Genomic DNA, 12,354 nt, shown 5'->3' with positions numbered 1-12,354 from the left:
CACATGCTGAGCAGTGCTTGCTTCACAGGGACATTTACCCCCCAGCCACAGGTTATTCTGATATGGGGAACAACATAACTTATTTGTATATTAGATTGCGTCTAGCCCTACTAAAGAAGATATGGAGTAATATAGTCAGAGGCTGGAGACCACATACAATACTGAAATACGTCCCCTCACTTCTATCCTGTCACAGCTTACTGACAAGTTACAGAGATTAGAGGATAATGTCCAAGTTAGAGGCCATCATAATGCTCAGAAACTAACACTAGATCTTCACAGGCAGTAAATAAACCATCTGTTTAATATGGTTGATGATCAAGAAAATCACAATAATATCTGGATAAGGGGTATACCTGAGCGCATCAATGCACAAGTGATTATGCCAACACTGCGATCATTATTCACTAATATTCTTGGTGATCCTATTGATAAGGAGGTGGAGATTTATAAGGCGCACCGTACAATAGGCAATCATGGCCCAGATCCTGAGCGTCCAAGGAACACTATCTCTCGCATACATTTTTTCAATGTAAAAGAGGCCATTGTGAGGAAAGCAGAGGAGTTGGATCCTGGTGATTTCAATGGAAAACGCATATAATTGCTCACACATCTATCCTGAATGACACTTGCTAAAAGAAGGGTATTGAAACCACTACTTGATGCCATCCGGGAAAATGGCCTGATGTACTCCTGGGGGTACCCATTCCAGCTGTATATTTTCAAAGATCCAAGCAACATGAGACCTATTTGTGATGCCCTGGACATTCCCTATATCTGACTGGCCACCTGCTCCACCATTGCCACAGAGAGTTCCAGCACGTCACAGAAGGTGTTCAATGGATCAGGAACTTGATGGTGATGCAGCCAGATGGGAAAGGAACCTGCCAATCATATGAGCTCCTGAAATGAATCTTGTCTTCCCTGATGAGAGACAGTTTGCAGATGCTTACTTATTTCTTTAAGCATATAATTAGATATATCTAAATAGAGCATTAGGTGCCACTCTTCCACTATATAGAATGTCTAAGTTCATATAAGATCTTAGACCAGGATATAAGTTGAGTCCACATGATACTACTGTAATATAAGGCTTTATTACTTTACTTGCTTTATATTCCATGGTTCCACCTAATAGGAATCCTAGAACTGAAAGTTTGACTTACGCCTGTAAAGACAACCCCCAGTTAGGGACTTGCATTGGGATCTGCTTGTTTCGCAATTTCCTACTGTTTTGATATATTCATAATCTATACTTCTTAGACACTGAGAGGTAGACGTTACTATCTACCGTCTATACGTCCTCTTTTAATCTTTCTCTCTTCCATTCCCCCTTTTTTTCATATAATATGGCACAACTCAAAACTTGTTCATTGAATGTCAGAGGACTTAATGTTCCAGAGAAAGGAGCTCGTGTTTTATCATAGGCATAAACAGCACGTACATTTTCTCTTTCTTCAGGAGTCACACTTTAGAGGCGATCATATACTGTACCTCAGATTACTAATAGATATTATTCATCTTGGCGTCCCAGAAAAATGCAGTTTTGAAGTCTAAGGTGCTGAGTATCGGCCGCCACAGATCACTGCCGCGTACTATTGTAGAAACACTGTCTGACACGGAGGGGAGGTATGTGTTTGTTAAGATCTCCATCTACTCCAAAATTTTGACTTTGGCAAACTTCTATCTCCCTAATTGTGACCAAATTAAGACATGCTGTCATTACTTAAACAAACTAAAATATTTTGCGGAGGACCTTATCATCATTGGAGGTGACTTTAATTTTGTCTTGGATCCTTCTTTAGACGCGTCCCTGGGCTGGAGTCACCAATCTAAAACACAAACGAAAGCTTTGCTAATTGTGCTTTGGTCTCAACCGGGCGATGTATGGAGGATACTACATTCAGACGTAAAGAATTATACCTATTATTCTCCTTTACACAATATACATAGCCATATAGTCCTTTTCTTAATTAGCCGTCACTTGCCTGCATGGCAACCTACATCTCAGGTAGGAACTGCTGTATGGTCAGATCATGCTCCTGTATATTGTAACTAGCTATTGAACTTTTCTATGCACGGGTGGCGAGCATTTTTATTGGTATATGGTCTCCCATGCTTGTTATATGTGCTGCCCCCCTCCTGGTATTTCTGCTGCCCCCATCCTGTCCCCACCATCCCATCCTGGTATGCATGGCACCCCTCATCCCCATCCTGATATGCATGGCACCCCTCATCCCCATCCTGGTATGCATAGCACCCCTCATTCCCAATCCTGGTATGCATGGCACCCCTCATTCCCAATCCTGGTATGTATGTTACCCTATCCCTCATCCTGATATGCATGGCACCACTCATCCCCCAATCCTGGTATGCATGGCACCCCATCCCTCATCCTGGTATGCATGGTGCCCCTCATTCCTATCCTGGTATGCATGGTGCCCCTCATCCCTATTCTGGTATGCATGGTGCCCCTCATCCCTATTCTGGTATGTATGGTATCCCTCATCCTGGTATGCATGGCACCCCATCCCTCATCCTAGTATACATGGCACCCCTCATCCCAGAAACCTGGAATGCATGGCACCCAATCCCTTATCCTGGTATGCAATGCACGCTTCATCCCCAATCCTGGTATATATGGCTCCCTCATCCCTATCCTGGTATGCATGGCACCCCATCCCCTATCCTGGTACGTATCGCACCCCTCATCCCTATACTGGTATGCATGGTACCCTTCATCCCTATTCTGGTATGCATGGTACCCCTCATCCTGGTATGCATGGTACCCCTCATCCCTATCCTGGTATGCATGACACCCCATCCCTCATCCTGGTATACATGGCACCCCTCATCCCAATTCTGGTATGTATGGCTTCCTCATCCCAGAAACCTGGTATGCATGGCACCCAATCCCTCATCCTGGTATGCATGGCACGCCTCATCCCCAATCATGGTATATATGGCTTCCTCATCCCTATCCTGGTATGCATGGCACCCCTCATCCCTATACTGGTATGCATGGCACCCCTCATCCCTATACTGGTATGCATGGTACCCTTCATCCTGGTATGCATGGTACCCCCTGCATTCCTATCCTGGTATGTATAGTATCCCTCATCCCTATCCTGGTATTCATGGTACCCCATCCCTATCCTGGTATGCATGGTACCCCGCATTCCTATCCTGGTATGCATGGTACCCCATCCCTCATCCTGGTATGCATGGTGCCCCGCATTCCTATCCTGGTATGTAGTGTACCCCTCGTCCCTATCCTGGTATGCATGTTACCCCATCCCTATCCTGGTATGTATGGTACCCCTCATCCCTAATCTGGTATGCATGGCACCCCGCACCCCCCAATCCTGGTATGCATGGTCCCCTCACCCACCAATCCTTGTATGCATGGCACTCCTCATCCCTATACTGGTATGTATGGCATCCCTCACCCCCCAATCCTGGAATGTGTGGTCCCCCTCATCCTGGTATGCATGGCACCCCATTCCTCATCCTGGTATGCTTGGTTCCCCTCATCCCCCAATCCTGATGTGTTGCCCCCTCACCCGCCAATCCTGGTATGTATGGCTCCCCTCATCCCTTTCACGCTGCACACATACAAAAAAATAAACACTTAATCTCACCTTTCTTTGTGCTCCAGCGCTGCGGTGTTCTGTTCTGCCGGAGGCTGGGGGAGGAGTGCGGCGCCAGAGTACGTGCATGCCCATACTGCGCTGTCTGGCGCCATTTTGCTGAAGACACACTGCAAATAGCGCTATGTGTATGTGCTGATTCCGACACCTTCACTTCTGCCCCGGTCTCCGGCGAAGAGAGGCAATGCTCCTCCCGGTCAGGTAAGTATGGCGCCGGAGATCGCGGTATGCATTCAGTGTCTACGCATACCATGATCTCCGGCGCCATACACACTCCTCTTACCTGTAACGACTCCATGCCTGCTTCTGTCTGGAGCCAGTCTGCGCAGGCGTGTCGCGCTTCCACAGTCTATAAAGGCTTCAGACAGACACACGCATCCCCGGTTATATTATAGATCTGACTATGCCGGCCTCCACCAAGGCTTCAGATGTTGGAACCTAAATGATAATCTGCTGAAAGACTCGCTCTGTGTCTCAGACCTTCTTGAGACTATAGACTCCTTCAAATATATGAGCATGATGAAACTGCCTTACCATTTAAATGGGAAGCACTGACATGTGTCCTCAGAGGTATAATAATAAAACCTAGATAAAAGCTAAAAAAAGGAGAGAACAGCTAAAGTCTCCCATTTGCTTGAGCGGATTGATCTCCTTGACAAACAACATAAATGATCTGCTTGCCTCCAGGTATATGTAGACCGGCTTAACACTAGAAGGGAGCTAAAAGTAGTTTCATGGATGGGGTACTCGCAAATATTGTGTAATTTCAGGGCATTTACTTATGGAAGGAACCAAGTGGAAGCTTCCATTCTCGGTACTAGATATGGGGCCTCCTCGAGAAAATGACTTAAAATGTCGTACACTAAAGTTAATATATAAGGTGTGGGATAGGGGTAAAAATATTCTGGGGATTGGAAAGTACACAAACTATACTCCTTTATGGCACACCTATAACTTACCAGAGCTATAGAAGCTAAATAATATTAGTGAGTGGGAGGATAGGGGTACTAGAATAAACGCCATACTGATTGATACATCACCCAATGGATACCATTGCTAAAGCAGTGGATACAAAAGGTCTATTAACCCTTATTTATAGGCAGTTACTGGCCCTACATTTGGATAAATATCCTTTGTTAGTAAAGACAAAATGGGAGGAGGATGTGAGTCCGTTATCTGAGGAGCAATGGGGGAAATACTAGATTTGACACCGAATCTTTCATTGTCAGAGTCACAAAGATTGTCCCAAATTCTTCTCATTCATAGGGTATATAGATACCCAAGTATTTTATTTAAAATTGAAATACAAACGGATGACACATGTCCTAGATGTGGTCAAAAGGACGCCCACCTGATGCATATGACGTGGAAATGTGTAAATATTGGCGACTACTGGAAGGGGGTGATCGCTCTTGTACTATCTGTATTTGGGATACAACTTCAGTTGGAACCTAAAATCTGTATCCTAGGACTCCTGGGAGAAGACGTAGATCCAGACTCCCATATGGCAATAGCTACCTCAAGAATATTATTCCAAGCCAGAAAGTTGTTGGCACTACATTGGATAGACAATTCTCCCCCAACGATAACAGAACTAAAATCCAGGATAAATAACACTCTATGCTTGGAAAGGGGATCTTATATTAAAGGAACGCTCTCAAGAAATCCATACACATATGGGATCAATGGTTAAATACACCGGGTATTGCTTCAAAGAACCTTCTCAGAAATACTATCCTGGATCGTTTGTACATTTCCTTACAGTAAACCAGGAATGTATATCCTTATATCCAAGGTGTCAGCAAATGATAATCTCAGTCCACACAATTGTCCCTTCTTAAATATATTCTTTTTCTTTTGAAGTCTCAATAGGGAAAAAAATAAGCCGTCAGGAAGTATTCAGATATTTATGTACAAATGTAAAATTACTGTTCCAAAACCTTGTACTATAGAGCGATATTGGGATTTATATCATTGTAAACCGGTTCTTGTATTGTTTACTGGTTTTTATTTTTATTTTTTTTTGTCACAAAGTTTATTTAAAAAAAGAAAATGTTGGTCTTTCTTAGTTTTGTTAAATAAAAATGATCTGATTGAAAAAAAGAAAGGAGCGAAGGTCTTTACTAGATCAAACATATACAAAATGCCAAGATCACATGTGAAGGTACTCGTAGGAATTCACAGATAAATGTGGTCTCTCATTGGCAAGAAGGTTACATCCACACGTGTAAAGGACATACGTATCCAAAATAAAAGGGGCACCCGGGCCAGAAATTCATAAACCCTCTGACATAGCGGAAGCATTTAGTTTCTTTTATAGTTCGCTATATAATATTCATGGACAATACCACGACATGCCACCTAATATTCTTGAAACTAAAAATGACAATTATATTAACCTCTTAACAACATTAGACGTACTAATACGCGTCTGTGCCCTGGGACTTAAGAGCCAGACCCGTATTAGTACGTCATGGCGATCGCCGCCGGGTGTCAGCTGATTGTCACAGCTGACACCTGGTACTATGTGGAGGGAGCGGTCACGCACCGCTCCCAGCACATTAACCCCCGCGATGCTGCGATCGAAGTCGATCGCAGCATTGCGGTGGCAAGGGGAGGTGATCGCAGATACTCACCTCCTCTTCCGGCTTCCAGCGCTGTCTGCCGTGGCTTCCAGGATGTTGCCATGACGACCCGATGTCGTCATGACAACATCCGGGTCACCAGACAGCAGGAAGATTTTTTGGACATGCGCAGTGCATGACAAAAGAATCTTCTCCCTGTGCAGCCCTGACAGCCTGTATAACACAGGAATGGTGCTGCATCCCTGCGCTATACAGGCGATCAGAATAAAAAAAGTGAAAGTCCCATAGTGGGACAAAGTAATAAAGTATAAAAACTATCAGAAAGTGAAAAAAAAAAAAAATAATCCACCAAAAATAAAAATATAATGTACCCATCAATAAATATTATAAAAAAACAAACAAACAATTAAAGTACACATATTTGGTATCGCTGCATCCGGAACAACCTGACCTATAAAACTGTCCCACTAGTTAACCCCTTCAGTGAACATGGTAAAAAAAAAAAACTAAGCAAAAAACAATGCTTTATCACCCTACCGCCAAACAAAAAATGGAATAACACGCGATCAAAAAGACAAATATAAATAAAAATGGTACCGCTGAAAACGTCATCTCGTCCCGCAAAAAACAAGCCACCATACAGCTCCATTAGCCGAAAAATAAAAAAGTTATAGCTCTCAGAATAAAGCTATGCTAAAAAATAATTTTTTCTATAAAATTGCTTTTATTATGTAAAAGTGCAAAACATAGAAAAACGATATAAATGTGGTACCGCTGTAAACGTACTGACCCAAAGAATAAAGCTGCCTTATCAATTTTACCACACGCAGAACAGAATAAAAAAAAACAATTCCTGAATTGTTGGTTTTTGTTTATTCTGCCTCCCAAAAATCGAAATAAAAAGTGATCAAAAAATGTCACGTACCTGAAAATGGCACCAATAACAACGTCAACTCATCCCGCAAAAAAACGAGCCGTCACATGACTGTCTGCCAAAATCTGGAAAAATTATAGCTCTCAAAATATGGCGATGCAAAAACTAGATTTTACAAAAAATGTGTCTTTTAGTGTGTAACAGCTGTCAGTCATAAAAACCCCATATGATTCTGGTATTACTGTAATCACACCGACCCGAAGAATAAAGTCGTCTAATCACTTATACCGCACGAGGAACGGCGTAAAAAATAAACTCTCGGGTTAGGGTTGGGCTAGGGTTAGGGCTGGGTTTGGGGTTAGGGTTGTGATGGGGTTGGGATTTTTTTCAAAAGTAAGAAAAAAAGATGACGATATGGCGACTAGTGTTGAGCGCAAGTGCTCGCTACTTGAGTTTGCATCGGGTGCTCTGGTATGCATTGAGTATCGTGGGTATTTGAGTGACATGCTCGAGTCTCCGCCCCATATGCTTCGCGGCCAAAAAAACTTAATAAAATCCTTGAGGGGTATAGTTTCCAAAATGGGGTCACTTGTGGGGGAGCTCCACTGTTTAGGCACATCAGGGGCTCTCCAAACGCGACATGGTGTCTGCTAACAAAGTGAATGGAAAATCGGCTCAAATTGTTAACGGACGCCATGTTGCGTTTGGAGAGCCCCTGCGTGCCTAAACATTGGAGCTCCCCCACAAGTGACCCCATTTTGGAAACTAGACCCCCCAAGGCACCTATCTAGATGCATAGTGAGCACTTGGAACCCCCTGGTGCTTCACATATGGATTCGTAAAAATGAAAAAGTGAAAAAAAACACTTTTTCATTTTTATGAATCAATTTGTGAAGCACCTGGGTGTTCCAAGTGCTCACTATGCATCTAGGTAGGTGCCTTGGGGGGTCTAGTTTCCAAAATGGGGTCACTTGTGGGGGAGCTCCAATGTTTGGGCACACAGGGGCTCTCCAAACGCAACATGGCGTCCGCTAATTATTCAAGCAAATTTTACAATCAAAAAGTCAAATGGCGGTCCTTCCCTTCCGAGCCCTGCCGTGCACCCAAACAGTGTTTTTCTCCACATATGGGGTATCTGCGTGCCCAGGGGAAATTGCACAACAAATTTTGGGGTCCATTTTTTCTTGTTACCCCTGTGAAAATAAAAAAAATTGGGTCTAAAGTAACATTTTTGTGAAAAAAGTTAAATGTTCATTTTTTTCTTCCACATTCCAAAAATTCCTGTGAAGCACCTGAAGGGTTAATAAAGTTCTTGAATGTGGTTTTGAGCACCTTGAGGGGTGCAGTTTTAGAATGGTGTCACTTTTGGGTATTTTCTGTCATAAAGACCTCTCAAAGTGACTTCAAATGTGATGTGGTCCCTAAAAAAATGGTTTTGTAAATTTTGTTGGAAAAATGAGAAATCGCTGGTCAACTTTTAACCCTTATAGCTCACTAACAAAAAAAAATTTTGGTTCCAAAATTGTACTGATGTAAATTAGACAAGTGGGAAATGTTATTTATTAACTCTTTTGTGTGACATATCTCTCTGATTTAAGGGCATAAAAATTAAAATTCTGAAAATTGCAAAATTTTCGCCAAATTTCCATTTTTTTCACAAATAAACGCAAGTGATATCGAAGAAATTTTACCACAATCATGAAGTACAATATGTCACGAAAAAACAATCTCAGAATCAGGGGGATCCGTTGAAGCGTTCCAGAGTAATTACCTCATAAAGTGACAGTGGTCAGAATTGTAAAAATTGGCCTGGTCATTAACGTGCAAACCACCCTTGGGGGTTAAGGGGTTAAGGACACTGCCGTTCCTTCCTTACAGACCCCTGAGCAGGAGATACTAGACAAAGCTTTTGCTGAATAAGAGATAGGAGAGGCCATTAAATCATTCCCTATCGGGAAGAGCCCTGGGGCAGATGGGTTCAATAATAGATTTTATAACATGTTTGCACCTCTGTTATTACAATTTTTAGCCAAAGTGTTCAATGATATCTCAGAAGACTCCCCCTTTTGCCCCCCAATCACTTAAGGCTCATATAATGGTTTCATCAAAGCCTGGAAAAGAACCAAATACCTGCCCTAATATTCGTCCAATATCATTAAATAATGTAGACGTCAAAATATTCTCTAAAGTGATTACACCACGGCTCTCCCACTATCTACCCTCAATTGTCAGCAACGATCAGGTTGGCTTCATTAAGGGCAGAGAAGCTCGTGATAATAAAAATAAAACGTTGTTAATTTCACATGCAAAAAAACAGGGGATCCCAATGTGCCTTGTTTCTGCCTACGCTAAAAAAGCATTTGACACAGTGCATTGGACTTTCTTGAAGAGCACCTTATGACAAATTAGGATGGACTCTTTCTTGTTATCTAAAATTCTATCCTTATACACTGACCCTAAAGCGATAGGGTAAACGGCCTTCTATCTGACACATTTTCTATTAAAAAGGGGACGAGACCAGGGTGTCCCTTATCACCTCTGCTATACACATTGGTGATGGAACATTTAGCGGTAGCATTACACACAAATCCAGATATTAGTGGAGTTACTATAGACTCACATCACTATAAACTAGCTCTATACGCAGATGACCTGTTGTTCTATGTTTCAAACCCAATGATCTCATTTCCCTCTATAATAAAGGAATTTGAATAACTCGGCCATGTAAGCAATTTTAAAGCCAACTACTCTAAAACAGAAGCCATGAACATAACTTTTAACCCTGAACTGACACAATAACTAATTTCTAACTTCCCCTTTAAGTGGCAGAAAGACACAATTGAGTACCTGGGTATACAAATTCTGGGGAACTTGGATGATCTGTATCATTTAAATTATATCCCCCATCCTTGAACAAATGGTTGAAAATCGAATGAATTATAACTTGAAACCAATGCTCTGCTTTGGTTGTATTAGTGAGATCAAAATGGACATTTTACCAGATCTTCTTTATATATTTCAGACCGTTCCGGTCTGCGTTCCTCAGACCTTTTTCTCCCGTCTCAACAATTCTAACAGCAAGTTTGTGTGGGGAACATCGAGGCCTAGGATACGTGTTAAAATATTGTGAAGAAACAGGAGGGAGGGTTAGGGAGCTGCAACGCTGAATCCAAACAGGGTGAAGATAGTCCACTGAAGGGTGCCGGTCCCGCTGGTGAGCACAGACATATGAAGAAAACGAAAAGGAGAAAATCAGCACTCCCAACAGGTAAAATATGACAGAAATGTATTGGATCATTTAAAAAAAAACAAAAAATGTAAAATTCTTATGCGTTTCTGGCGTTAGGGTTGCGCCCATAGTTATAGCAGATGAGAAAAGGACAATGAAGTCATATATATATATACAAGCACAATGGAGTCACATGACACGAAATGAGAAATCAATTAGACATGCAAAAGGTGTGAAGAAAATCCAGGCCACAGTTCACATTGAAGGCAACGAGACCAAATACAGACAGAAATGCAAAACACCATGATGGTGAAAAATAAGATAGAATTAGACCTCATCCTCTTATTCATGCATATCCGTATCCCCCTCTGTATATAAACTGTTTATTGCAGGACATTTGTGTGAAGACCACCGGTGTTAGCTGCCAGGGGATTATCCCATATAGGAATACAACACCGGGATTAAGTGTACAGGTGTGAGATCACAGGGTCAGAACATTGCAAATGCCATCAACTATAGCAACGGAAGGTGGGAGGATATACTGATTATAGAGGGACAGGAACATGTATACATGAGATGGATGATAGATTCAATATAGAGCATCGTAATAACAAGGTCCAATAAACAGATAAAACGCATCAATGTCTAAATTGTGAATAGAAATATTGTTCTTATCGATCTGACACGCGTAAAAAATAATATAAAATAATATGCAATATTTATGGAGAAACTATAAACCTATAACAATGAACATATAAAGGGGAAAAAATTATGCTAATCAAAATTGATTACATAGTAAAAGATTTACAAGGAAATCCACCCGCATCTGATCTGGTGCAAAGTATAATATCCTGGCAAAGGATCATAGAGCCGCAGATATACCGAGCATTATCTGTCATATCATCGGGAGGCAAATAGATGCATCATTGTAAAACAGACGAGAACAAGTACAGAACACTGGTGAGATTACTGTGGAGCATTGTAATGGCGAATCAGATTACTGTGGAGCATTGTAATGGCGAATCAGATTACTGTGGAGCATTGTAATGGCGAATCAGATTACTGTGGAGCATTGTAATGGTGAATCAGATTACTGTGGAGCATTGTAATGGCGAATCAGATTAGATGGAGCGTACAAATCCATGATATCCAAGAGCTGAATGTATAACAGATCAATGGCAAAGGGAGACGTCTGCATAGAGTCTGATGGAGAACCTGATCGTGAGGCTATAGATGGAGCAAGCATTTCTATCTGTATCAACGAAAAACAGGTAATTACATTAAAATACAACTGACAAAAACAAATATCTGATGCAGAACTGAATCGTGAAGCTGTGGATGTAGCGGGAATTTCTATCTGTATCAACGAAAAACAAATAATTATATTGCGAAAAAACTGACAAAAATAAATATATGAGAAATGGAAGATAAATAAGCTGCAGAACATTGCATTGGAAATACTCCGTCATTGCTGAAAAATCTTTAAGATATTTGCATCATTTATGTGCGTTCTGCGAAGATGAATCAGCGATGATAGCGCAATATACAGAAAGGCAAATAAGTACACCGGCAAATAATAACCGGAAAAACACAAAATAAATTCAGAAAACCTGGAATGTCACCATATAGATGTCTGCTGGGAAGAAACCAGTATGAATTTCATCAATAGATGTAAAACAGGTCATTGCGGAAATTCATTACCCGAAGGGTATTTAGTATTTACACGTCAGATCCAGAAGGCTTCACGCATATTAAGGGGTTTCTGTCTGTTTCCACCCCTTACCGGATAATTAACTTTTTCAAGACCAAAGAAAGAAAAATGTGTGAGATCATTATTCTCTATGGACACAATGTTTTGATGCCCCGGAGTATGTGCTATTAGAACTGTTGATATATGAAATCTTCTCCGGTGCTCTCTATGAATCCTACCAATTTGTATAAAACAATGCTGTCCACTATTCTGGAGGAAGGCATTTATTTGTCGGGGTTTAATAACAAAATTCAGCGCTGGCAGTT

At 41.5% G+C, this 12,354-nt stretch overlaps 1 protein-coding gene across 2 annotated transcripts in view; it reads left to right on the top strand.

Moving 5' to 3' along the window:
* LOC141224331 (uncharacterized) overlaps positions 1-12,354 on the top strand; it is a 149,539-nt gene that overhangs the window by 107,311 nt on the left and 29,874 nt on the right. The gene's annotated exons all lie outside the window — the stretch shown is intronic.

This window comes from Phyllobates terribilis, unplaced genomic scaffold, assembly GCF_046119375.1.
Source record: "Phyllobates terribilis strain yellow unplaced genomic scaffold, ASM4611937v1 Scaffold_391__1_contigs__length_1789467, whole genome shotgun sequence".
NCBI lineage: Eukaryota > Metazoa > Chordata > Amphibia > Anura > Dendrobatidae > Phyllobates > Phyllobates terribilis.
Note: the sequence above shows the minus strand (reverse complement) of the source record. Positions and strands in the feature narration are given on the sequence as shown.